The 25,886-nt window shown below is 40.8% G+C and overlaps 1 protein-coding gene across 5 annotated transcripts in view; it reads right to left on the reverse strand.

Moving 5' to 3' along the window:
• CTNND2 (catenin delta 2) overlaps window positions 1–25,886 on the reverse strand; it is a 982,006-nt gene that overhangs the window by 817,590 nt on the left and 138,530 nt on the right. The window lies entirely within an intron of this gene.

Genomic DNA, 25,886 nt, shown 5'->3' on the forward strand with positions numbered 1-25,886 from the left:
GTAGACTCCAGCAACAATATAAAAAATGCCAACTAACATGCATTTTGGCAAACATGAATATTAGTGGTCATTCACATGTTTATAATACAAAGTAAAAATGATTTATAAATTTTTGCATAAAATAACATTTTAAATGGTAAAATCCATCAAAATGCTGATTCCAGCCATAGAGAAACAAGCATCATCTTTCATTCTGTGACTGTCAAGTGAGAATGATGCTCCTTTCACAGCAGCACTTTATACATTTCACTGCAATTAAAGATAAAAATTTTCTGACCTTCATGTCAAATATATAATTAGTAATAGTTAAATTGCACAACTGGTGACAAATGAAACTCCGGAAAAATAAGCAGCAAGTGCAGTTTTTTTTTTTTTAACTTTTATTTAATGAATATAAATTTCCAAAGTACAGCTTATGGATTACAATGGCTTCCCCCCCATAATGTCCCTCCCACCCGCAACCCTCCCCTTTCCCACTCCCTCTCCCCTTCCATTCACATCAAGATTCATGTGCGATTCTCTTTATATACAGAAGATCAGTTTAGCATACATTAAGTAAAGATTTCAACAGTTTGCTCCTACACAGAAACAAAGTGAAAAATACTGTTTGAGTACTAGTTATAGCATTAAATCTCAATGTACAGCACACTAAGGACAAAGATCCTACATGAGATTTAAGTGCACAGTGACTCCTGTTGTTGACTTAACAAATTGACACTCTTGGTTTATGACATCAGTAATCACCCTAGGCTCTTGTCATGAGCTGACAAGGCTATGGAAGCCCCCTGAGTTCACCGACTCTGATCATATTTAGACAAGGCCGTGGTCAAAGTGGAAGTTCTCTCCTCCCTTCAGAGAAAGGTACCTCCTTCTTTGATGGCCCATTCTTTCCACTGGGATCTCACTCGCACAGATCTTTCATTTAGGTTTTTTTTTCCCCCCCCCAGAGTGTCTTGGCTTTCTATGCCTGAAATACTCTCATGGGCTTTTCAGCTGGATCCGCATGCCTTAAGGGCTGATTCTGAGGCCAGACTGCTGTTTAGGACATCTGCCATTCTATGGGTCTACTGTGTATCTCACTTCCCATGTTGGAGCAAGTGCAGTTTTAAAAGAAAAATCAGGCCGGCGTCACGGCTCACTAGGCTAATCCTCCGCCTGTGGCGCTGGCACCCCGGGTTCTAGTCCCTGTTGCTCCTCTTCCAGTCCAGCTCTCTGCTGTGGCCCGGGAGTGCAGTGGAGGATGGTCCAAGTGCTTGGGCCCTACACCCGCATGGGAGACCAGGAGGAAGCACCTGGCTCCTGGCTTTGGATCGGCGCAACGTGCTGGCCATAGCAACCATTTAGGGGGTGAACCAATAGAAAAAGGAAGACCTTTCTCTCTGTCTCTCTCTCTCACTGTCTAACTCTTCCTGTCAAAAGAGAAAAAGAAAAAGGAAGAAAGAAAAGAAAAAGAAAAATCAACAATGCACGTAGCATTTTCACTAGACCCTAGCACTGTCAATGTTTGAAATTAACCATTATTTTACAACACAAGCCCTTTTATAAAACACTCATTAGCTTCCAGAAAGCTTTTTTTAGTGTTTGATACATTCTTCAATTTTATCACAATACACTATATTAGCTAATGATCTTGAAGATAGAGTATCAAAGCTTTAAGTCACCATAATACTAGTTTCTCTTTTTTAAAATTTTAGTTGACAAATGATAACTGTACATATGGATGGGGTACAATGTGATATTTTGAGTATATAATGAGTAAATCAAGCTGATTCAACTTAGCACCTCACATACTCAAAAAATTAAAAAATCTTTGCAATTTTGAAATATGCAAAATATTATTATATATCATAGTCACCATTCTGTACAGCAGATGGCTAACACAGATTTCTCCTGTCTCACTGAAACTTTGCAGCCTTTGATCAACATCTCTTCTCTCCCACCTTCCCTCCTCCCCAGGCTCTGGTGACCACACACAAAATCTCTTTACTGTGCTGCAGAGTCAATCACTTTCTGAGAGATCAAGTTTAGTGAAAAACCAATCTCAGTAATATTGTATGAAAAGCAATTTCTCTACATGTTTACAATTATTTTATGTAATGATATCATTCTTTACATCTTAGATACGAGTAAACAGGTTTAAGATGATACCATATTTCTAGTCTAAATGTAGAATATAGCATTTTAAAATTACTTGTATTTTTCTTCTATATTTTAGAAAATAATTTTTCACTTATTAAATTATTCTAAATTTAGAAAAACTCTCTTCCAAGCATTCAGTCTCTCACTGCTTTTTAATCCCTCCTTTTCCAGAATATTTACAATGTCTCATATAATAAGAAGTTATTATTGCTAACAAAAATTATTCAAGAATAAAGGGTCAAATAATGTAACATCTAATTGTTATAAAATCAATGACATGGTCAAAATGTTAAACAAATTTAAGGAACACAAAGATAATCCTTAGAAAAAGAAACTGTGACTCCATGTGCACATTAAAATAAAAACTCTGCCAATTAGGTAGGTGGAATCTACTTACTTCCATGGAAATATTTTAACACTAATGGTCTTTTTTCAGGGAGCAGTCCAAGCATAAACTTGATGATAATACATGAGTATTTTTTAAAGATTTATTTATTTACTTGAAAGGCAGAGTTACAGAGAGAAAGGGGGGTGGGAGGGGGAGAGAGAGAGGGAGAGGGAGAGGGAGAGGGAGAGGGAAAGGGAGAGGGAGAGAGAGAGAGAGAAAATCTTCCAGAAATAAATGATATTTGAGGAGAATGTTTACCCTGATTTAACACTGCACAATGTAGATGTGTATTTAAGCATCACACAGTATTTCATACATACGTACAATTTTTGTGTGTTAGTTTTAAAAAGTGACTTTTTAACCCCTAGGGTCTCAATATTTACTTGCTGAATGAATGAATGAATGAATGATTAGGAAGTGAGTTGGTAATGTTTAATCCATTCTGTCTGTTATGTGATTGTTTAGTTTGTCTTTTCATTGTATGAGCATTTGTTTTGCCTAGAATCATTTACTTACTGGATCAATTAGTCATTTATTAACTTAATTAAGAAACAAGAGGCTACTAGTACTTGATGAGGTCAATAATTCCACCAAAAAAAAAAAAATGCTGGGTTGTGAAGGGCCCTTTTGTTTTCCCATGGATTCTGCCTCTGCTATCTTGTGAATGTCTCTGCAAGGCATCTGCAGGAGGCCATGCAGTCAGAGAGACTGATTTTATGAAACAGTAATTACTCTGAGAAAGATGCTAAATTTAAATTGTACCAGTGACTGAATTTCAATTTAGAATAACAAATCCACACATCATCTTATTGGAAAATCATTATCTAATTTCTGTGTACCACACATATAATTTGCACAATTGAGAAAAAAATGCCTCTCAATTAGCTATTTTTAAATGTGGTACAGCTCTCTGAACTTTGAACACAGGATTAAAGTTCCATTGATACACTGAACAAATTTAACAAAATATGAAGAAGAACATAAGTCAGGAATTAGCATGTAGATCTTATTTTCAAGATGATACTATACCTAGCCATGTTTTAAACACTGTGTAAGAACCCTGGGATAACGGAATAACAAATAATCACATTTTAATTTAATACATTTCAATTTGTATCATGACGTACAACTACATCGCTAAATTCAAGTTACTGGAGTTACTATGAAATGATTTAGGAACAAACAATGCCAGTGCAATGATGAGCCTGCTCTAAATACTGCTGACTCTGTTTCAGCTGCATAAGACCTCATCAGTTTGCTATGGAACACAGAGAGGACCCCAAATCAGCTATCTACAACAGGTACTACTGTATACAAGAACAGTACAGATGTAGCTTAGGTTGGTCATCATGAAAAATCCCAATTTAAAATGTAAACTGCCCACATTAGGTAATATAGGATATACAATCTTTTAAGGTATACTAACCATGATGATTAGAAAATGTGGTATTGAATACTTGAAGGGAATGAACCTTGTATTGTTTAATTGGCAGTGATCGAATTCATGAGAGAAAAACTATTACCCACCTGATACATGATTTCCACTCTTTAGTGTTTATGTGGAAGAATGACTGCACCTCCACATACAAAAAAAAAATACATTTACTGGCATAACTTGGTGAAATTTCAATTCTACTTTGGCAGTTCTTGAGCCCCACATTGATGGCATCACTTAATGCTTCTCACTGGCACAGAAGAATGAATATATAGGCATGAATGTCCCTGAAGCAACCCCAGAAAGAACGAGGGCTCCTTGCTGAGACATTTTATGACAGGAGGGTGATGAGGCATGCAGGAATTAAGTAACATTTTCAAGGTCACACTCCAAGTCTTTAATAGAGCAGCGAATAAAACCATAAGTTTTGGCCATTAGATACATGCTATGATGTCCGGAGCAGGCTTCCAATCTTACACTCTTGAACAATGAACTGAAATGAAGTGCCTGGCACTAGACAAACCTACACATGATATGAAATACCTACTTCTCCAAGCCATTAAGTGATCCAAAAGAGAATTATATTGAAAAATAAATGAAAGATGTAACAAAGGTGCATTACAATTTCCAAATGACATCTTGCTTTAAGATGGATAACAATGGCCAAATATATCTCCTTGAGCTTATTTTTATTCACATACTTCAGAACAACCTTGTGAATGTAATCTAGGCCTGCATCAACATTAGACACTATATATGTGAAAATCTGTCATGGTAGTCGTGGGAAACTCACACACCAGCCTTCCCTGGCCAGGTGTGGCATGTTGCTAAATGTGCTTCTTGAGATGTGAACCTTAAGAAAGCAGCACGAGGATGGAAAACAGTTCAATCGGATTCTGCTGAGGGGACAGCCCGAGGTAGCTGTTTGCTGGTCCTGCTGCCTATTTACCCAGAGTTCCCATGGGTCCTGCTCTTTTATGCTTTTTGGGCATTTCCTTTCCTTAATGAGCATTTCAGAGTTCCACCAAATACTACTTCTTTTCTGCCTTAGAGAATCAGGGGTCTCTTCACTCGCAACCGTCAGTCAGGTGCTGAACCTGGCTGTAGCAATGCCGTTGACCATGTTACTAAAATGTACTTTCTGAAAACCAGTCACTGCCTGGCAGTAAGGACCAAGACGTCAGGAACAAAAGAAGTGTTTACTACAAAGTACTTATAACATAGTAGCCAATATTGCAGACTCAATTCTTTTGAGTAAAAATTAGGCTCATCCCGGGGCAGGGGGGGAGGTCTGGGTAATAAAAGGTAAGAATGATCTAATTGGCACTAATGCAGATCTTAAATTTTTTGATTCTACTGGCCACGGACGTAGTGAATATTGTGATTATAAGATCTGTCCTCCCTTCTCCCTCTCCCCCTCTCCCTCTCTCTCTCTTCTCTCTGCTCCTCTCTGCTCTCTCTCTTCTCCTCGATAGCTCCTCTCCTCTGTCTCTCTTACACTCTCCTTCTCCCTCTTTTTCCTTCTTCGCCCCTTCCCTTCAGTCTGCTGGGCTTTTCCAGTAAACCCTTTCCCTTAAAAAAAAAAAATCTGTCCTCAAGAAGTAAGATGCTAAATCTATTATGAGTTTGGACCCTTCCACCTTCCTTTCTCCCTTCCTGCAATTCACTCAACCAGCAAGTGTGCATGATGCACTAAACACAGGGATTCCAGAACAATGAGGGCAGAGAAGCAAAGTCGCAGCATCTGGCAGTTCTGTGATCCTTGGTGGGACAGTTACAGAAAGTAACAGTTACTACAGTGGGACAAATACTCCAATGGCTAGAGAGGTATGACAAGGTCAGGGACATGGCTGGGGAATGCAAGCCAAGTGCTTTGGGACAGGAGGGGCAGAATGTGGTCATTGGGAAGATGTAGGAGAGGTTCCCAGTCACCAGGAGCCATGAGCTAGGCTGAGGAAATACCACATACAGCAAATTTCCCAAGCTGTCAAATGGATCAAAAAAGTGGAACAGAGTTCCAGGGCCTGTCATTATGGTGCAGCAGATTAAGCTGCTGCCTGCAATGCCAGCATCCCATATTGGAGTGCCAGTGAGAGTTTCAGGGCTCTGCCTCTGATACAGCTCCCTGCTAACACTCGGGGTTCTGCAACCCATGTGCGAGACCCAGCTGGAGGTCCAGGCTCCTGGGTTCAGTCTGGCCCAGTCCTGACCATTGCAGCCATTTGGGGAATGAGCCAGTGCATGGAAGATCTTTTATTCTATTTCTCCCTCTCACACTACCTTTAGAATAAAAGGAATCTTTTTAAAAAATAGGGAGTGAAGATATGAAGAAGAAAATCAAAGATGTGAGTGGGAAGAAAAGTCCAGGTCAGAGACTTTTGCATTTTTACTTCTTGGATATCTTGACGAACCTACTGGTGAAATAAAACACGTTATACGTGGAACAGTGCTCTTCAAGATCAGACCCTTAACATTCGGAAAATATTATTCTAAACTCCAGTTTTAAAAATGAGGGCAGGACTTTCAGCCAAATGCAGTTCCAGGGTTCTTGTCGTCACGTGTTTATGGAGTTAGCGCAATTAAGGAGAAGGCAGGAAAAGATGATCGGTAATGACAGGAATCAACAAGAAGTCCATTTAATGATTAAGAGATTCCAAAGTGACTCAGAACTGCTAGGGTCAGATCACAATGCAAAATAATTATTAATAATGTACTAAAATACTTATTTAAATATTTAGATTTAAAATAATTTTAAATAGTAAAAAGTAATCTATTTATTATATCAAAAGAGATCCAGCATACACTGTGGATTTTTAATTGTTTATTAATAACATTTGACATAGAGACAGAAAACAAAGACTTGGAATTCTTTTTTTTTTAAGATTTTGTTTATTTTATTTGAGAGGTAGAGTTACAGTGAGAAGGAGAGACAGAGAGAGAGATCTCCCTTCCATTGGTTCACTCCCCAGTTGGCTGCAATGGTTGGAGCTGGGCAGATCCGAAGCCAAGAGTCAGAAGCTTCTTCTGGGTCTCCCACACGGGTACAGGGGCCCAAGGACTTGGGCCATCTTCCACTGCTTTCCCAGGCCATAGTAGAGAGGTTTTGAAGTGGAGCAGCTGGGACTCGAACCAGCGCCCATATGGGATGCTGGCGCCACAGGTGGAGAATAAACCTACTGCGACATGCTGTCAGCCCTGACTTGGATTTCTTATAAAAAAGATCCATCAGGCCAATTTTGGGGGCTCTCATGGTATACATACCAAGTCATTTAACTATTTATCTTTTATAATAAGGACTAAAGTTATGCATGTCTTTATTTTTCTATTAAATTTATAGTGGATAATATTTACCTTGCCTTGTATACTCAACAGCTTGCCAACTGGGTGAATGCAGACCTCATAGGGAGAAGAAGTAAAAAGTATTCCACAAGAACACTAATGCAAGTTACAACAGTGTTGGTGCTGGTAGCTCAGAGTCACTGGGTGGGCAGCATGGGTGCTTTGGGGAGCAGTGGACCCTCAGAGCTGATGAAACTTCTGTTGGGAGCCACTTCCAAGTCATTCAGAAAAACCTTTCAGTCACATCACAAACAGGCCTGATGTGCTATAAATTCTACTTCTTTTCTGCCTTTGTTTTTAAAGCATGGTAACAAATCTCAAACCTATGCTGTATTTCAGAGTGACACCTATGAGTCAAAGTCTTCACAGTAACATGCATCTTGGGTAAAGAATCCCAGGAAATCGGCCTATCTCTTTGGCAGGCAGCTGTGGCCAAGAATGTGTATATCCCAACACACAACTCTGGACAGTACCATCCCCACTGTCATATGGGTCCTCACTACATGGTAGGATCAGTATACCTACAGCATCAGCCATCACATGGCAGCTCAGTGAAATTAACAAGCCTCACCTCTGCCCTGGCTTGCCAAGAGGAATAATCATTGCTACAAAAAGGTAAGCACATCTGGGAAGCACAGATGCTGATGAATAGCTAGAGTTGTATAGTGTACAACCTCTGCAGCCTCAATATCACCACTGCTTCAGTACCACTTTGAAAACAATTATCCTTTAATAGCTAATATGTCACCAAATAGAAAGTGTGAGACTGGTGGGCATCTGTTTATGTACACCCATTGAATTTCTCCAATTCCACCACAAGAAACGCAAGTTCATGCCTGAGCACCTCTGTCTCTATGATAAAAGACCACAGAGTGGATACTATACTCACGAGATGAGTTAGAAATGAGGCACAGATGGAGATGGCACTGTGGCATAGTGGGTAAAGCCACTGCCTCTGATGTTGGCATCCCACCTGGGTGCCGATTTGAGATCCAGCTGCTCCATTTCCAAGCTTCATCTTGGACCATCTTACACTGATTTCCCAGACGCATTCATAGGGAGCTGGACTGGAAGTGGGACAGCCAGGACTCGATCTGGCACCCATCTGGGATGCTGGTGCTGCAGGTGTTGGCTTAACCTACTAAGCCATAATGATGGCCCCAAGACTGCTTCATTTCTATTAATAACCCCAAATGGGGGTTGGCATGCCATGTCAAACCAATTTTTTTCTAATTTCTGTATTAAGCATGACAATTCCCTTGCATGAACTCTTGCAAAAGTAACTGAAGCAGGCTTTCTGGGGCCTCTTCATCAGTCCATCAGCTTTCTGACAGCCACTCTACTGTATTCTGGATGGATTACACTAAATCATAGGCAGTGAGCCTCCCTCCAACTTGGACAACAGCTTATTATTCTAATGTTCACGTGAATGCTCAGTACTAAACAGAGTAAACATAATTAAAACATGTAAGGATCAGGAAATACTTGATGATTCAGATTTAGTTTGTCACCTGTTATGCAAAAGTTGAGGGAGGGGAAGGATCATTCATTATAGCAGATATATTTTCAATTTTATTGGGACATGACTCAAGAGCCAAGGTCACTGCTGACATTCAGATAACCAGTGAGTCACTAAGCTTGACCCAAGATGCAAACTCTCTACCTTGGCATTTGAGCTATCAGTAGGATTCACCTTACATCTTGGTAATACATAATATCCCAATTCACGGACAGAAACTACCTGCAATCATTTCTGAGGTCGAACAAGTACCACAGATGAATCACTGAGATGCCCTGCAAATTAACACTGCCCATACAGGCTCTGATGCCCAGAGTCTTTGAGACTCCAGCCCTTCCTCCACCCTTTAGACATCTGGGGAATCCAGTGACGAAATGCTGTGTGGAGTGATTCTGCCCGGACTCACATTTTGACAGAAAAGAGGTCACTAAGCTAACATATAAATTTCCTTTAAAGGGGAAATAAGATTGTTTTGTTTTCTTATTTTTTGACTTTTATATACCACAGAATGGATGCATTGCCCCTTGGAATAAAATTAACGGTTTGTACACTGCAATATATGTCAGAATCTCCATGTGCCCTTGATAAAAATGTTGAATTCTAGGTAGCACAGTCAGAAAATCTGACTTATGTGCTCTGGAATTTCCTCAGGGATCCAGTCCTGGGTTACTTAAGGACTTACCTGCCCTGCACTTGGCTTTGAAAAGCCAGACCCAGAAAGTACATGGAGGCTAAGTGTTCAGTGGCAACCTTGTGAGGGTCCAGTGCAAGTGCCTCCAGGGACCTCACTACAGGCTGGTGCCACCATACCATACACAGTATCAACAGAAAATTATCTGGAGAGCATACTTGTGTTTACCAATAACTATAACGACAACACATCAGTCATTCCACATTATGATCACAAAAACTATGCCACTAAAGGAACTCAGTTTATATGGTCTTTGAACAATTCCCAAACATACTCAATGTGTATACTACACATCCATATTAAAATACTGTAAAACATAACAATCTTCTTGAGCTTAAAAATGGCAATTTATTTTAGTCTCCATTCATCCCAGCACTGAAGCAGAAACCTAATTCACTGGAATCTGAATACATTAATGAAGGCTTAAAGATCAAATCAGATGGTAACTAGAGATACCATTCAGTGGATGGTATATATGTGCAAATTCACATACACACACACATAAAATACATGTCCCAGGATAAGGCATTCAATTGAAATCATTATATTATAAATGATTAACAATGACATTTTCAAATCCCAGTAATAGGATGATTTGGCCATTCATAAATATGTATAATCTCTCTCTACCAACATTGCCGACACATAATTTGTTTTCCAACCTCACTGATTTTCTCCATGCAGATGTATAATTTTCCAATTAGGAAATTAAACATTTGATATGAAAACATGTTGTCAGTTTAATTCCAGGTTTAATAATGTTTTTGTATATTTTAGGAATATACTCTTCTGGAATTCCAGGGGAAATCCTGAAATTGGAAATGTCTAATACATTTTAAGCAATGTATTCAGTCTTGGGAGTCTCTCCTAACAGGAGTTAAATGGTAGGAAGAAGATGAACTTTGGGGGTTGGGAAAGTCTTTGGAGAGGAAAGCCAGGGTCCCAGTAGAAGGGGATAGTTTAGGAGGCCACACAAACGTCATGGATGTGGGGAGGCACAGGAGAAGCACTGAATCCTAAACTCTGTATTGTTCAAAATACATAACTAGAATTCATGGAATTGGACATCGACTTATTATTCTATTATACTGAATGCTAGGTACTCAACTAATGCTACACAGAGTAAACATAATTAAAATACACAAGGACCTTGCAATAGTGCCAAAGATACAGATTTAGTTTGTCACCTTTTAACAAAGAAATAAAAGGATTAGAATGATTATTTAATATGCTAGATTTCAACTTTCTTGACTATCTCCCAAAATTGAGAAATTACCCACAAATGCACTCTGATTCATGGGAACAGGACAGAACTGACATGTTCTTATCTTATTCTATACCCCTGTGCAGTGACAACTCTATAGCCAGAGACATCTGAGCCATTGTGCACAAGGTGAGTCAGACCTGAGATTGTTGGATCTGGGGACCCAGAGAGGTTATCTGACCCTCCAAGACTACAGATGTGAGATGATAAAGTCTGAGAAGACTGAATGCTTGCATTTTTCACCACACAAATCAAGAAAGCAGACAGAGAGAGAGAAGGGAGGGGGATGTGGCTAAGCAAGGTAGAGGAGGGGGAGGACATGTGGAAAGAACATAGCAAGTGCCCAAATGTAGGTAGAGAAGTGACCAGTTTCAGTTGTTCCCTGAGATTCAGCTATGCTTTGTTTCTTGGTTTATGAGCGATAATAACTAGACCCTTTCCTACAAATCTTTTTTATCTAATTAGATGATGCTTTATAATCTTTTTTAAAATTTGATTTATGTATTTGAGAGTCAGAGAGATATAGGCAGATAGTCAAAGACAAAGCTTCAATCTGCTGTTGCACTGCCCAATGCTGGTAACAGCCATGGTTGGACAGGGCTGAAACCAGAAATGGGGAGCTCATTTTAGGTCTCTTAATGGGTGTAAGGAACCCAATTACTTGAGTCATCACTAATGTTTCCACGGTCTGCATTAACAGTAAGCTGGATTCAGGAGCCGGATCCAGGACACAAAATAAAAATGGTCAATATACACATTGAAAAATGTTCAGGGTGACTATCCATCAGGGAAATGCAAATAAAACCCACAATGAGGTTTCACATCACTCCATTTAGAATGGATGTTATCCAAAAATCAAAAAGTAATAAATGCTAGTGAGGATGTGGAGAAAAAGATACCTAATCCACTGGTGGTGCAAATGTAAACTACTAAAACCATTACAGAAGACACTGTGGAGTATTTAAATTCAGAAATCTGAAAATAGATCTACAATATGACTCAGCCATCCCATTCCTGGGAATCTACCTACAGAAAATGTGATCAGCATATGCAAGAGCTATCTGTACCCCATGTCTATAGCAGCTCAACTCACAACAGCTAAGATAGGGAATCAACGCAAATGTTTATCAGCTGATGACTGGATAATGAAAATGTAGTTTATATAAACTATGGAATCCTACTCAGCCATAAAAAAGAATAAATTCTATCTTCTGCAAGAAAATAGATGCGACTGGAGATGACTAATCTTGATCTAAGGAATGCGGTCTTCATCTGTAGAGTACTATTCAATTTTATGTTACTTCATTGGTACTATTAGTACTAATTTCTTCAAGGGCTAAAAAGTGGTTATGTCCCTTAATCAGAGCATCTAACCAATCTAAGATGTGGTTATTTTTAACCTATGACATGGTTTTGCTCGACACACAGTCATCAGCTCCTCAATTCTTACATGCAAATCAATGCTACTTTTCCTACTGCCTTTTACAATGTGCATCTCCTCTGACTTTGAGTATTGTCACGACAGATAGCAAAATAGGGATGAAAAGGAGCTCATATGTGAGTTCTAAATCCATCTTTCATAGAGAATACAGTTCTCACCACACTGCCATCTCGAGGAGTATTCTTTTACCATTCTGATATCACATAAGATGATAGAAATTCAGGCATCAGTTAAACAAAAGAGAAAAAGGCATTTCCTAAGTTCTTGGGAAAGAATAAAGAACCTGGATATCTGGGCCGGCACCATGGCTCACTTGGTTAATCCTCCGCCTATGGCACCGGCACCCCATATGGGTGCCGGGTTCTAGTCCCGGTTGCCCCTCTTCCAGTCCAGCTCTCTGCTGTGGCCCGGGAGTGCAGTGGAGGATGGCCCAGGTGCTTGGGCCCCTGCACCCGCATAGGAGACCAGGAAGAAGCACCTGGCTCCCGGCTTAAGATCGGCACAGTGCAGACTGTAGCAGCCATTTGGGGAGTGAACCAACAGAAAGAAGACCCTTCTCTCTCTCTCTCTCTCTCTCCCTCCCTCCCTCCCTCACTGTCTCACTAACTCTGTCAAATTAAAAAAAATAAAGAACCTGGATATTTGAATTAGAGAAAGCTGGACTCAAAACTGTCCTCTGCCATATACTAGGGACATCAAAAAGTTCATGGAACATGTGCACTGCCCCTGAACTTCATCTTCCCACGCAGTCCGTGAAGCCCCCCTGTGTGAGCTATAGGACCTTGGAGAAGTTGTGTCTTCCTTGAGTATCCATTCCTCATCTATAACACTGGGATGACAGTAAGTTTCCTCAGGAGGTTAAGACAGGAAAAGCACATGAAGAGTTCAGTAAACATTCAATAATGGTGAATCCCTCCACTGGGGTTTGCTGCAATTCTCTAGATGTTAGATATTACTCTCTCTTCTAGAATATCTCCCTTTGGAGTATTTGCAGCTTACAACATTTTACCTAATGAAGTGACCTGGCCTCTTCCCTTCCTACAGAACTCCACACAGGGCTGTGGGTTGTCCTCAGGGGTGCTCCTGTTTTCAGGGAAGTCGAAGGGCAAAGCAAGTGCAAGGTCCTGGTACCTGGAGACAACTGATGGGGCATGTGCATGAGACCCCGGAGGACTGGGTTGAAGAGTATCCCTCAAAATGTACATAAACCTAGAATCTGTTCAAGGGATCTTATTATAGGATCTCTGCAAATGTAACAAAGTTAAAATGAGATCGTACTGGATTAAACTGGTACTACTCCAAGGACTAATGTCATAAACAGAGGGAAGAAGTTCATATATGGAAAGGGCAGAGCCTGGAGAAACCTCCCCTGAGCTATGGCATTCCAAGGATTGCCAGCAATCAGCAGAAGCTGGGAGAGGAGAGCAGGGATTCTTTCCTGGGAGAAAAGGTGTCACTCTGACACAGTGACTTGGGAATTCTGACCTCTCCAACTTCGAGAGAATCCGGTCCTACCATTTGAGTCACAGTTTGTAGTAACTGATCACAGCAGCCCTAGGGAACAACACCTGGGAGAAGGTGGGGTAGGAATCACAGTTTTGCTGTAGTCACAGAGGACTTGGGGCAGAGGGCACAGAGAGCAGAGCATAAACTTCCATCTCATCAGCCAGTAAGTGAAGCTAAGGATACTTAAAACACCAGAGGCTGAAAACATCAACACCCATATGTAACCTACCATCAGTGCATTTAAGGAATACATTCCACTAAATTCCTAACCTCTGCTGAGTGTGCTAGTGTTGTGGAGGGACAGAGGTAGGGGAAAGTAATAGAAGCTCTAAAATAGCTTCAGTGATTTTAATACATACCATGTGTATTTATTAATTTAAAAAATTATTTATTTATTTAAAAGAAGAATTACAGAGAAATAGAAGTAGAGGCACATAAAGAGATATCCTCCATCCACTGGTTCATTCTCCAATGGCCACAATGTACAGAGCAGGACAGGCCAAAGACAGGTGCAAGGAGCCTCATCCGGGGCTCCCACATCGGTACAGGCGCCCAAGCCATTCTCCACTGCCTTCTAAGGCACATCAGCAGGGAGCTGGATCAGAAGTAGAACCACTGGGACCCGAACCAGTGCCCACATAGGCTGCTGGAGCTGCAGGTGACAACTTTACCTGCTTCACTATACCACAAGCTCCTGTCTATATTATTTTTATCCACAGGCTCAGAAAAGAAATATTATAAATCCCAATTATTTTACAAATGGGAAAACTAAGATTCACAAAGGTTAATTAGGATACTCAATCACACACAAAGCTGTTGAAGGATTGATATGGGATTTCCACTCAAAATATATCGGATTGTAGCTATTAAGTGATGGCTTATCCCAAGACGATATTCCCCCCAAGAAACTCAATCAGTCAACAAAGATTACTCAATTCCTTTTCAAATAAAAAAGCATAATCTGGGGTCGGCACTGTGGCATAGCACATGAAGCTCCTATCTGCCGTGCCAACATCCCATGTGGGCGCCGGTTCAAGATCCGGCTGCTCCACTTGCAACCCAGTTCTCTGCTATGACCTGGGAAAGTGGTAGAGGATGGCCCAAGTCCTTGGGCCCCTGCACCCATGTGGGAGACCACGAGGATCTCCTGGCTTCAGATCACCCCAGCTCAGGCCATTGCAGCCAACTGGTGAGTGAATCAGCAGATGGAAGACCTCTTTCTCTCTGCCTCTGCCTTTCTGTAACTCTGGCTTTCAAATAAAGAAAGAAATCTTAAAAAAAAAAAAAAAAAAAAACATAATCTTAGTAACCAGAACATAGGAATATCTTCTTTTTAAATATTCTGAGATGGCAAATCCTTAATAATAATGATCAAAATAAGTGAACAATTTTATAATATCTTGAGAAATAAGGATATCCTTACAAATAATTAGGCAAGTTATACCACTGGATATTCATGATTCCAATAAAAGCCATATTTAAAAGATCCAGATTTAGAGGATGCTCGGGAAAACTATTCTTGTTGACTAATTCTTAACAAGTATATGATACCACATATTTTTATTCCAAAAATATATAAACAAGTACTCAATTTCAGTTGCTTTAATATGTGCAATGAATTATTTAAGTATATTACCATAATTAATCAAATAATCAAAATGTCAAGAAACATCCCTGGAGTACTGGGTTGTGAATTTGCGTTTCAACTACAAATGCATCACTGCTCTCTTCCATAAACAAGGCCTCTATACCAACTGCTTTAACAACAGCCTTGTACCATTTAACAAAGATGGCATGTTGCCTATGAGTAAAACCTTTGACTATGGATTTTAGAAAACTTCTTGATTTATGATTACCTTGGTATTTTATGTATTAAGATTCCATTCATTGAGGTTATAGATTCAATGTTTAAATTCATATTTCCCATTCACTTGCCCCATCTCAGTTAATGAGATCATTTCTGTTCATGATTCCAAACCTGAATCAACTTCTGAGGCCAGGAAAATGATGCTGGTTAATGGTGAGGTTATAGAGGTCAATGTAACAACAGAAGTGTGTGTTTGTGGGGAGAGAGAGTTTTTCTAATAGATACTGGGAACTGCACCTGAGGCAGGGGAAAAGGCAACAAAAAGAGGCGTCGTCCCCCAGTGAAATTATCCTACATCCTACAGACTCATGTGAACTGGTAGACAATACAACACGCAGGTCTTGGCTCTATGAAGAGCCTGAGGTCACCGTGTTCTTCACCTGCTCTCCCGGCTGTTTCTGACAGACCTAGCTAAATGTTTGGGAACTGCTTTTTGATTCCATAAACTTTTGCATTCAGCACTTGGTTCTAGGTCTGAGTTGGGCCAGGAATACAAGATTTTCTGAATCAAAAAATCTTAACAATATTTAATTTGTGCCTGTTCTCTTACTATTTGTCCCAGACCACCTGTGATCTACAGGTTTTAATTCTGTAAGCAAAATGTTGAGACCACAGGTTTACGATGCCCAGCAAGTTCTCCAGGTGACTGACAGCAGCAACCCCAGGCAGGTAAGCATCATCATCCTCACCAACAGAGATGAGTCCCAGTGACAGCAGCAACCATCATAGGATGTAATGAGAACGGCATTTCACTTTGTGATCTTCCTCCAAAAACCCACAACCCCAAGTCTAATCATGAGAAAGGTATCAGACAAACCCCAACTGAGGGATACTCCACAAAGTTCATAACCAGTACACCCTCAAAGTTGTCAAGGGCATCAAAAAAAGCAAAGTCTGAGAAACTGTCACATCATAAGGAGCCTACTGCAATATCCTGGACAGGATCATAGAACAGAAAAACATTAGGGAAGAACTGAGGAAATGTGAGTACAGCACGGACCTTAGTTATTAATAATGTATTGATATTGGCTCATTAATCATGGCAAATGTACCATACGAACATGAGGTGTTAATTATAGGGCAAGCTGGGTGTGTACCATATGGAAATTCTCTGTACTATCCACAGTAATTCCTAAGTCTAAAACTGATCTAAAATTTAAAAGTTTACAAAAAAAAAAAAACCTCACGAATCACTTAAGACAATAAAATGGGAAGAAGTTAATAATATTTAAGCATTTTTTTCTACTTTAAAATATAATATACTTCCAATCTCCCATCTGTTCATGGTAGGACTGGATCTTTCTAGGGCTCAGCCTTGGGTCAGGAAAACATATCATCCTCACATATGAAACATGATGAAGGTACATTCCTTATGAGCTTACATTTCAGTTAAAGAGGTGGGATAATTTAAAAACAAAAACCTGAAATAGATTGAGTGCAGACCAAATTTATAATTCTATGACATTTCTTGACCATATATTTATTTTTTACTACTTTCTCACACACCTGAATCCCACAGCTATCTTTTTATTCTCACCTTCTAGTATTTAGGGTGGCTTTCAGGGAAACAATGGCTATCTTTCACACTTTGTGCTCACATTCCATTGGGTTAGTGATATTGAGTGAAATCACCAATTGATGATGACAAAACAGTCACAAACAGGCAACCAAGTGTGGAAGCAAGCACTGCAGACTCATTCACCTGGCAGTGGGAGGACTGTGGGGTGCTTTGTAGAAACAGCACACAGCAAGACACTGAGGTCAGTTCACACACAGCATGGGCTACAGCATAGATTCCATCAGGAGTCATAACATCAGTTGGTGGACCAGCAAGTCACTTGGATAAAGGTCAGCTATTATCACAGTTTTTCCTGCACTTGTAGTATCTACCTTTATGACACAAAGAGGCACTACTTGTTGGTGTAATATATATTTTTTGTATATAATATATTAACATTAACATATATTAACATATTAACAATTATATAATATGTTAATATATAAATATATTATAATACTCTCATGGGCTTTTCAGCCAGATCCGAATGCCTTTAGGGTTGATTCTGAGGCCAGAGTGCTATTTAGGACATCTGCCATTCTATGAGTCTGCTGAGTATCTCACTTCCCATGTTGGATCACTCTCCCCTTTATTTATTCCATCGGTTAGTGTTAGCAGGTACTAGACTTGTTTATGTGCTCCCTTTGACTCTTAGTCCTTTCATTATGATCAATTGTGAACTGAAATTGATCACTTGGAATAGTGAGATGGCATTGGTACATGCCACCTTGATGGGATTGAATTGGAATCCCCTGGTATGTTTTTAACTCTACCATTTGGGGCAAGTCAGCTTGAGCATGTCCCAAATTATACATCTCTTCGCTCTCCAAGACACTCTGGCAAAAGATCTCTACGAGTGAGATCCCAGTGGAAAGAACAGGTCTTCAAAGAAGGAGGTACCTTTCTCTGAAGGGAGGAGAGAACCTCCACTTTGACTATGACCTTGTCTAAACAAGATAAGAATCGAAGAACTCAGAGGGCTTCCATAGCCTTGGAAACTCATGACTGGAGCATAGGGAGATTACTGATGCCATAGACAGGAGTGTCAATTGGTAAAGTCAACAACAGGAGTCACTGTGCACTTACTCCTCATGTAGGATCTCTGTCCTTAATGTGCTGTGTATTGAGATTTAATGCTATAACGAGTACCCAAACAATATATTTCACTTTGTGTTTCTATGGGGGTGCAAACTGTTGAAATCTTTACTTAATGTATACTAAACTGATGTAAAAAAAAAAAAAAAAGAAATTATCAACTCCCAACTTGGCTCTCACTGGGATTAAACATGACAATAGGTCTGATCTGATTTCATCATCATTTAAAAAAAATCATCTATTATTTTTCACTTTATGTTTCTGTGTGGGAGCAAACTGTTGAAATCCTTACTTAATGTATACTAAGCTGATCTTCTGTATATTAAGATAATCGAAAATGAATCTTGATGTGAATGGAAGGGGAGAGGGAGTGGGAAAGGGGAGGGTAGTGGGTGGGAGGGACCGTATGGGGGGGAAGCCATTGTAGTCCATAAATCGTACTTTGGAAATTTATATTCATTAAATAAAAGTAAAAATATATATATATAATAATAAAATATATATTATATCATACAGTTATATATAATATATATAAAAACTTCATATATATATGAAGTTTTTTTTACAATACTTTTACAATATATAAAGTTTTTTTTTTTTTTTTTTGCAACAGCAAGAGGATTTTATTACCAGCTAGCTGGGGCTCCTACCTGCACATATGATGTAGTGCAGTGCTGAGGTGAGAAGCCCCATCCCTCTCCCAGCATTTTTATGTAAACAGTTAACAAGTACAAAGGTCATTACACATGTAGGGGAGTTCCTTATTCCTTATATGGCAATTAGCTAAATTTATGCATTTTATTGGTGCATTTGAGTACCAGTAAAGTATTTTTTTTTTTTTTTTGGACAGGCAGAGTGGACAGTGAGAGAGAGAGACAGAGAGAAAGGTCTTCCTTTTGCCATTTTTGGTTCACCCTCCAATGGCCGCCGCGGCCGGCGCGCTGCGGCCGGCGCACCGCGCTGATCCGATGGCAGGAGCCAGGAGCCAGGTGCTTTTCCTGGTCTCCCATGGGGTGCAGGGCCCAAACACCTGGGCCATCCTCCACTGCACTCCCTGGCCACAGCAGAGGGCTGACCTGGAAGAGGGGCAACCGGGACAGAATCCGGCGCCCCGACCGGGACTAGAACCTAGTGTGCCGGCGCCGCTAGGCAGAGGATTAGCCTAGTGAGCCACGGCGCTGGCCAAGTATTTTTTTTTTTATAGTAACTCCTAGCTGTGGTGGTTTGTTAAACTTCTCTTCCATGCTGGGTCACTGGTTTCCTTAACCATAACTCAGCCCAATTTATTAAATCTTCAGCAGCGTTGGCTACTAAAGCACTGTCATTTCAGTGAACAGGATTCAACCTTGTCAGTTTCAAGACTCCAACTTCATTCTCAAGTCAATCCTCCCCTCTCCAGCACACAGAGCTGCAGCAAGGTTTATCTCCCCCCACATCTGCAACTTCTTTCTTCCCCAAGGGTGCCTGCCGTGATGTTCTCTGTTGAGTGTGACATCCCCTTCTTTGCAGGGAGCCAATTCATCAAGTTCCTAAAAAGCTAGATAGACACTTCTTGCCTTAAAGGAGGAGCCTAGATGTGAGCATCTCCCTGGGGTATCTGCTCTTAGAGGTAGGGCCAAGTCTTCTAGCTGTTGTCCCTGAAGTGGTCAAGACCCATGCTTGTGGAACATGACATAGTGTCCCCAGTGTGCCTACAGCTCCAATCCTACCTACCTTCTGTTGCAATGTTGAGCCTCCAGTACTGGTTGCAGCCATCTCCCTACCTCTCAGAAACGGGGAATTCAATGCAATGCCGATCACCATCGTACCACAGTTTCCCCACTGTAAGCTCAGTGAGTGTGATTCTTTCTCCATGTCATGCTGGCATTCCTCAACTTTTTCAGTGACACGGGAGGGGAACACCCTCTGGTCTTCCTTCAGCCTCCCCTCCACTGGGAGAAGAAAGGAAAGACAGAGGGTGGATAACTGAACTGTCCCCAAGGCCCCCTTGCCTGATCCTTCTGCCCTAGGATGTGCTGAGGCTGAGGTGGCCATCCTGTGAAGTGTCATCTCTCTCTCATCAACCATGAGGTGGACCCTTTGGTGGACAAATCTGAATTTCAAACCTGAGTCCATCTCTGGCATCTCGGAAGATTCCACATAGTGCCCATTCCATTACACAGGCATCCCTCACCGGATCACTCATGGAAGGAGCTGAGGGCAGGCTGCTGGTGCAGGGTTTCCTACAGAGCCGTGAAAGAGGCACAAAAGCTGGAGCTACTTAGAACAGGCAGCATGTTTCCTATGGCTGCAGGACTAGGCTGTGGAAAACAGTCCCTCACAAAGATCTGACTTACAATTTTTGACTTTACACTGATGCAAAGAGATATGCACAGAAACAGTACTTAGTATCTTGAATTCAGATCTTATCCCCAGTCAGAGTTACATGGGCAATCCTCTGTCACAAGCTTGGGCAGTCCCAATGAGTGTAGCTCCCAATAACCCTGGGATACTATCACCAGTGACACATCCAATGCCGTACAGTGTGCTGCACTGCTAAAACATGATGTGTGGTAGGTTGGGGGGATTCCATGCATTTCCTCCTTATGGTACTGACAACTTACACTGGGTTCTTCAGGATGGAACTACTCTGTAAGATGAAGAGCATCTGCACTGGGCACTGCTGTCACCGATGACCCAAGAAGTCCACCCCAGATAAATCAGTGATTTTAGTATAGGGAGAATAAGTAAGGTGCCTGGGGACATGTTTCCCTACAAGAATTTGTTTCCAAGTGAGGGGTTCTTCATTTCCTCCAAATTCAAATGTGAGAATGTCCTTAACATTTGTTCTTAGCCAACTACTTTATTTTTATAGGCACGACACTAATTTAAAACTCGATATGCTTAAAAACTGTTTTTCAGCTAGGTGTGGAGTAGGAAAAAGATCATTAGCACACACCTATTCTTGCCAGACCCTAGAGACTTGACAACTACTACCTCACTTAACTTTTCTAGAAAACAGGTAAGGCAGAACAGCAGTGCCCTTTACAGGGGAGGGAAGCATGCAATGCTTAGCAGGAAGAAGGTTGAGTTTAGCCCCACTGAATAAACAACTCCTATGCCTTTCTGATCTTCTGTGGCCTTTTATATTCCAGTAGGCTAATCTGTAATTCCTCTAACAGGACCACTTTCCCCATGCTGGATTTAACAGATCACAAGAATATTCTGAAGATTCTGAGAAACCCAGTCCCTGTCCTTCGAGGAGCTTATAACCAAATCCTGAGAATTCCCTTGCCACCACAGTCTGGCTTTTACTTCTGATTGCACTTCAATTGTCTTTTTACAGGAAGGTTTATTTGAAACTATTTCACGAAACTGCAGGATGCTCTCTACACGTGACCTGTGTTAAGACAGGTTTTGAAATGGACAACATATATGAGCAAGGATCTGCTGTTCTGTGACATATCTGCCAAGATAATTTACACAATGATTTACATATGTTTACAACTGATTTCTTAACTGCAAATGCAGGTAAACTATACATTTATCTGTGATCTTTCTTCCTTCAAATTTCTCCATATTTAATTATATTCACAATGCATCATATGATCGTGTTTTGTTTTCCTCTCATAATTGGAAGCCAATATCTCTAATTTCTAAATACAATTTGTAATGTACAATGTGACTATAATGATTTTTTTTTTGATAGGCAGAGTGGACAGTGAGAGAGAGACAGAGAGAAAGGTCTTCCTTTTCTGTTGGTTCACCCCTCAATGGCCACTGTGGCCAGCACTCTGTGGCCAGCGCACCGCGCTGATCCGAAGCCAGGAGCCAGGTGCCTCTCCTGGTCTCCCATGCGGGCACTGGGCCCAAGGACTTGGGCCATCCTCCACTGCACTCCCGGGCCACAGCAGAGAGCTGGACAGGAAGAGGAGCAACTGGGACAGAATCCGGCGCCCTGACCAGGACTAGAACCCAGGGTGCTGGTGCCGCAGGCAGAGGATTAGCCTATTGAGCTGCGGCACTGGCCTACAATGCTTTTAAAGCCTTATTTGAAAATCATTAGAGTTTTCTAAAAATTGATTGCTCTGCTAAATATTAAGAGCAAAATTATTGCTACTTTATAAGCTTACCATCTGTAGAATTTTCTTTACAAGAAATGAAATTGAAGAGTAGCTAAACCTAAACAGTCCAGATATTTGAATGCTCACTCATGAGGTAAATAAAGGCCTGAAAATATGATCAAGAAAGATTCATTACCCAAACCGTATTTGAGTGTATTTCCATGTCCACCAAGAGACAGGATTAACACACACACACATATCAAAAAGTTCATGGAAATGCATATTAAGAAAGTATGTATTATGAAAAATGTGTGCATGGACTTTAATATTTTTCATTCCAAAAAATGTATCTACTTTTTAAATTCATTCTTTCCACAAACTTTTTAAGTACCCTCACATGTGTGTAAAGTTTCATCTTCTGAAATTTACTACTGGTAACCTACCTTAATGAAGGGGACATACACTGTTACAAATTTCTGTCAGTCAACATTCCAAATAAATCATTTGGTTGGACCTAATTCGACCTTTACCCTTTCTGGACCACCTGAGTTCAGCAGGAAAAGATCAGTCCCCTCCCCCTTTCCCAGCATCGTGTTTCGATACTCAGATTCCACTTCTCTTCTACATGTTGAGCTTTCATTCATATGAGCACAACCAATTCCCCAACATCTGGGATATTAATATTTTAAGGGACTGAGTACATCGCCCTTGTGTTCAGTGCCCAAGTTTAGAAACGAGTATGAGAGTGAGGAAGGATCCAGGCAAACGGACATAAAAAATTCACTTTTCGTGCTAGTCTAGTGGACTGTGAAGAATGTGGCTTAGCACTGTGGCCCACTGGGAATCCTAATGCTGGGGCATAGGCATCGCTAGACCCACAAACTGAGGCTGCTTCAGGCCAACTTAATGAATAATGAAGTGAATCAATGGAGAGGCACAGACCAAAGAGAAAAGAGAGGGGAGGAGGTTAAGGAACCTGAAGAGCCCAGGTCCTGCCTCCAGGCTCTCTAGTCACCCTAAGTATAGATGCGTGAGGAGCCAAGCAAAGTAGGGTAGATTTCTTAGTTGGTGAACTTTCCAAATGGAAAGAGAAAAATGGCCAAGAGAAGTTTCTCCTCCATTGCATACGTGTGTTCAGTGTACTGTAGACTAACTCACTCTCTCCACCAGTAACTGTCAAACATGCACTGCTGTTTCATCTGGGCAGCCCTTCCCATCGGCCACTTGCAATGATGTCACTTTGAAAAACACATTATCCTGCTTTATAGCTCATGGAATTTCTAATTTGCCACCCAGGGTCATCAGGGGCAGAGACATAGCCCCAACCACCAGGACTTTATGACTCCTTGCCTCTGAAGGGTGCCCTGGGCGAGAGAAACTCAGGAATACACTTGTCAGCCCCCAATGCTGCTGTCACAAAACAAAGCAAAACCAAAACAAGGGTGGTTGACAGCTCTCAGTAGAAAATGTGTCAACGACTCAGTGGCAAACAATACTGGATAATGTGCTGGCAATGACAGAAGCTATGGAGAAGCAGTAACAATAACTGACATGATGGGGAAAGAGAGAGTACATGGAGCAAATGCTCGCGGGAGTCATATGGACAATGAGAAAATATAAGAAAAATTTTAAAAGCGGCATTTATAGTTTTTATGAAAAAAATTTATTTTAAGTGCTTAATGGATTAAAAAAGACTCCAGGTTCTTTTATATATCTGGGACTGAAACACTGTCAGTGGCAACTGATTTTAGGAGGGTGTGTTGTAGGCAAAACTCCTAAGTGACCTCTGAAGAATCACACCCTTTTGATACTCCTCTTCATGTATGGGCAAGACCTGAGAATTTACTGGATGTCACTCAAAGGGTTCAGCTCTGTGATAGGAAAAAGATGAAGGGATCTTTTCAAGTGTAATGAAAGTCCCTCTGCAACTCATCAAAGGGGAAAATATCCAGGGGGCCTGACCTAATCAGGTGCATGCCTTCATCATGTGTAGAGCTGGGAAGCCTGAAGAGTAGACTATTTCACCATCACTGGCTCCGTAGAAGGAAGCCACATGAATGCAATCACCTACAGATCATTTCTTCCAACAACCTGAGAGAGCTTGTAAGAGGCCCATTCCCCAGGTGAGCCTGTAGATGAGACCCCAGCCTGGCAGACACCTCGAGGTCAGCCTGCTAAGGCGTGAGCGGAGGATGAACTGAGGCATGCATGCACTTCTGGCCCTCTGAATTGTGAGAATATGAGTTTTGTCTTTTTAAGTTGCTAACTTTATAGTCATTTGTTAGGTAGCAATAACATAGGGATAATTTGTACCATAGTTTTGTCCTATTACTGATGAAAATTAAGTAACAGCATATATTTATATCTTGCTCAGATGAGCAAATAAAGTAAAAATAGAAACCCTACTCCTCATTATAGTCATTTAGCTAACTGCAACATTTCATACAGTTTTTTTGTTTCTCAAAACAAAATATAAACGAATTGCATTTTATATTGGAATTATAATACATTGAAACATCATTAGTATTTTCCAATATCAAAAATATCCACATATATCTAAAACATGAAGATGATGGTGTGCTTGCCCAGAACAGTCACAAGTTATTATAAAATCCACCACTTTGGGAAGAAATGAGGTAGGGATTTTTAAAGGAAATACCATAAATGATAACAGATGAAATCAGGAAGGGCTATTATAGCTTTAAAAAAGTTTTTCAGGCCGGCGCCACGGCTCACTTGGCTATTCCTCCACCTGAGGCACCGGCATCCCATATGGGCACTGGGTTCTAGTCCCAGTTGCTCCTCTTTCAGTCCAGCTCTCTGCTGTGGCCTGGGAGGGCAGTGGAAGATGGCCCAAGTGCTTGGGCCCCTGTACCCGCATGGGAGACCAGGAAGAAGCACCTGGCTCCTGGCTTCAGATCGGTGCAGCGCCAGCTGTGGCAGCCATTTAGGGAGTGAACCAATGAAAGGAAGAACTTTCTCTCTGTCTCTCTCTCACTGTCTGTAACTCTACCTGTCTAATAAATTTGAAAAAAAAAAAGTTTTTCAATACTTTTCAATAGTAACAAACATCATATGTAAAAGTTATTTTTAAAAATTTGTTACAATTTAAAGTAAACAATATATGAGTTGATTGCGTAATGTATGCTACATTAAAATAAGCCTGCACTAATGGAGTAGAATGGAAAAGGGAGATGGACATATGCTACTATTGTACATTGTTAATGGGTTAGGAGGGGAAATTGCAAAAGAGAATATATAAGAGTATCCCCAAAGTGCAGGTTAAATAGGGAAAAAAGCTCTTAACGACTATCAAAATGTATCTTCTATAAAGAAGGACCCTGGTAGAGTTTGGGGGATAGGCTATTAGCATCATCCCCTAATTTTCTTTTCTTTTTTTTTTTTTTTTTTTTTTTTTTTGACAGGCAGAGTGGACAGTGAGAGAGAGAGACAGAGAGAAAGGTCTTCCTTTTTCCATTGGTTCACCCCACATTGGCCGCTGTGGCCGGCATGCTGCAGCCGGCGCACCACAATGATCCGAAGCCAGGAGCCAGGTGCTTCACCTGGTCTCCCATGCGGGTGCAGGGCCCAAGGACTTGGG

The sequence above is a fragment of the Oryctolagus cuniculus genome, chromosome 14 (genome assembly GCF_964237555.1).
Source record: "Oryctolagus cuniculus chromosome 14, mOryCun1.1, whole genome shotgun sequence".
Lineage (NCBI taxonomy): Eukaryota > Metazoa > Chordata > Mammalia > Lagomorpha > Leporidae > Oryctolagus > Oryctolagus cuniculus.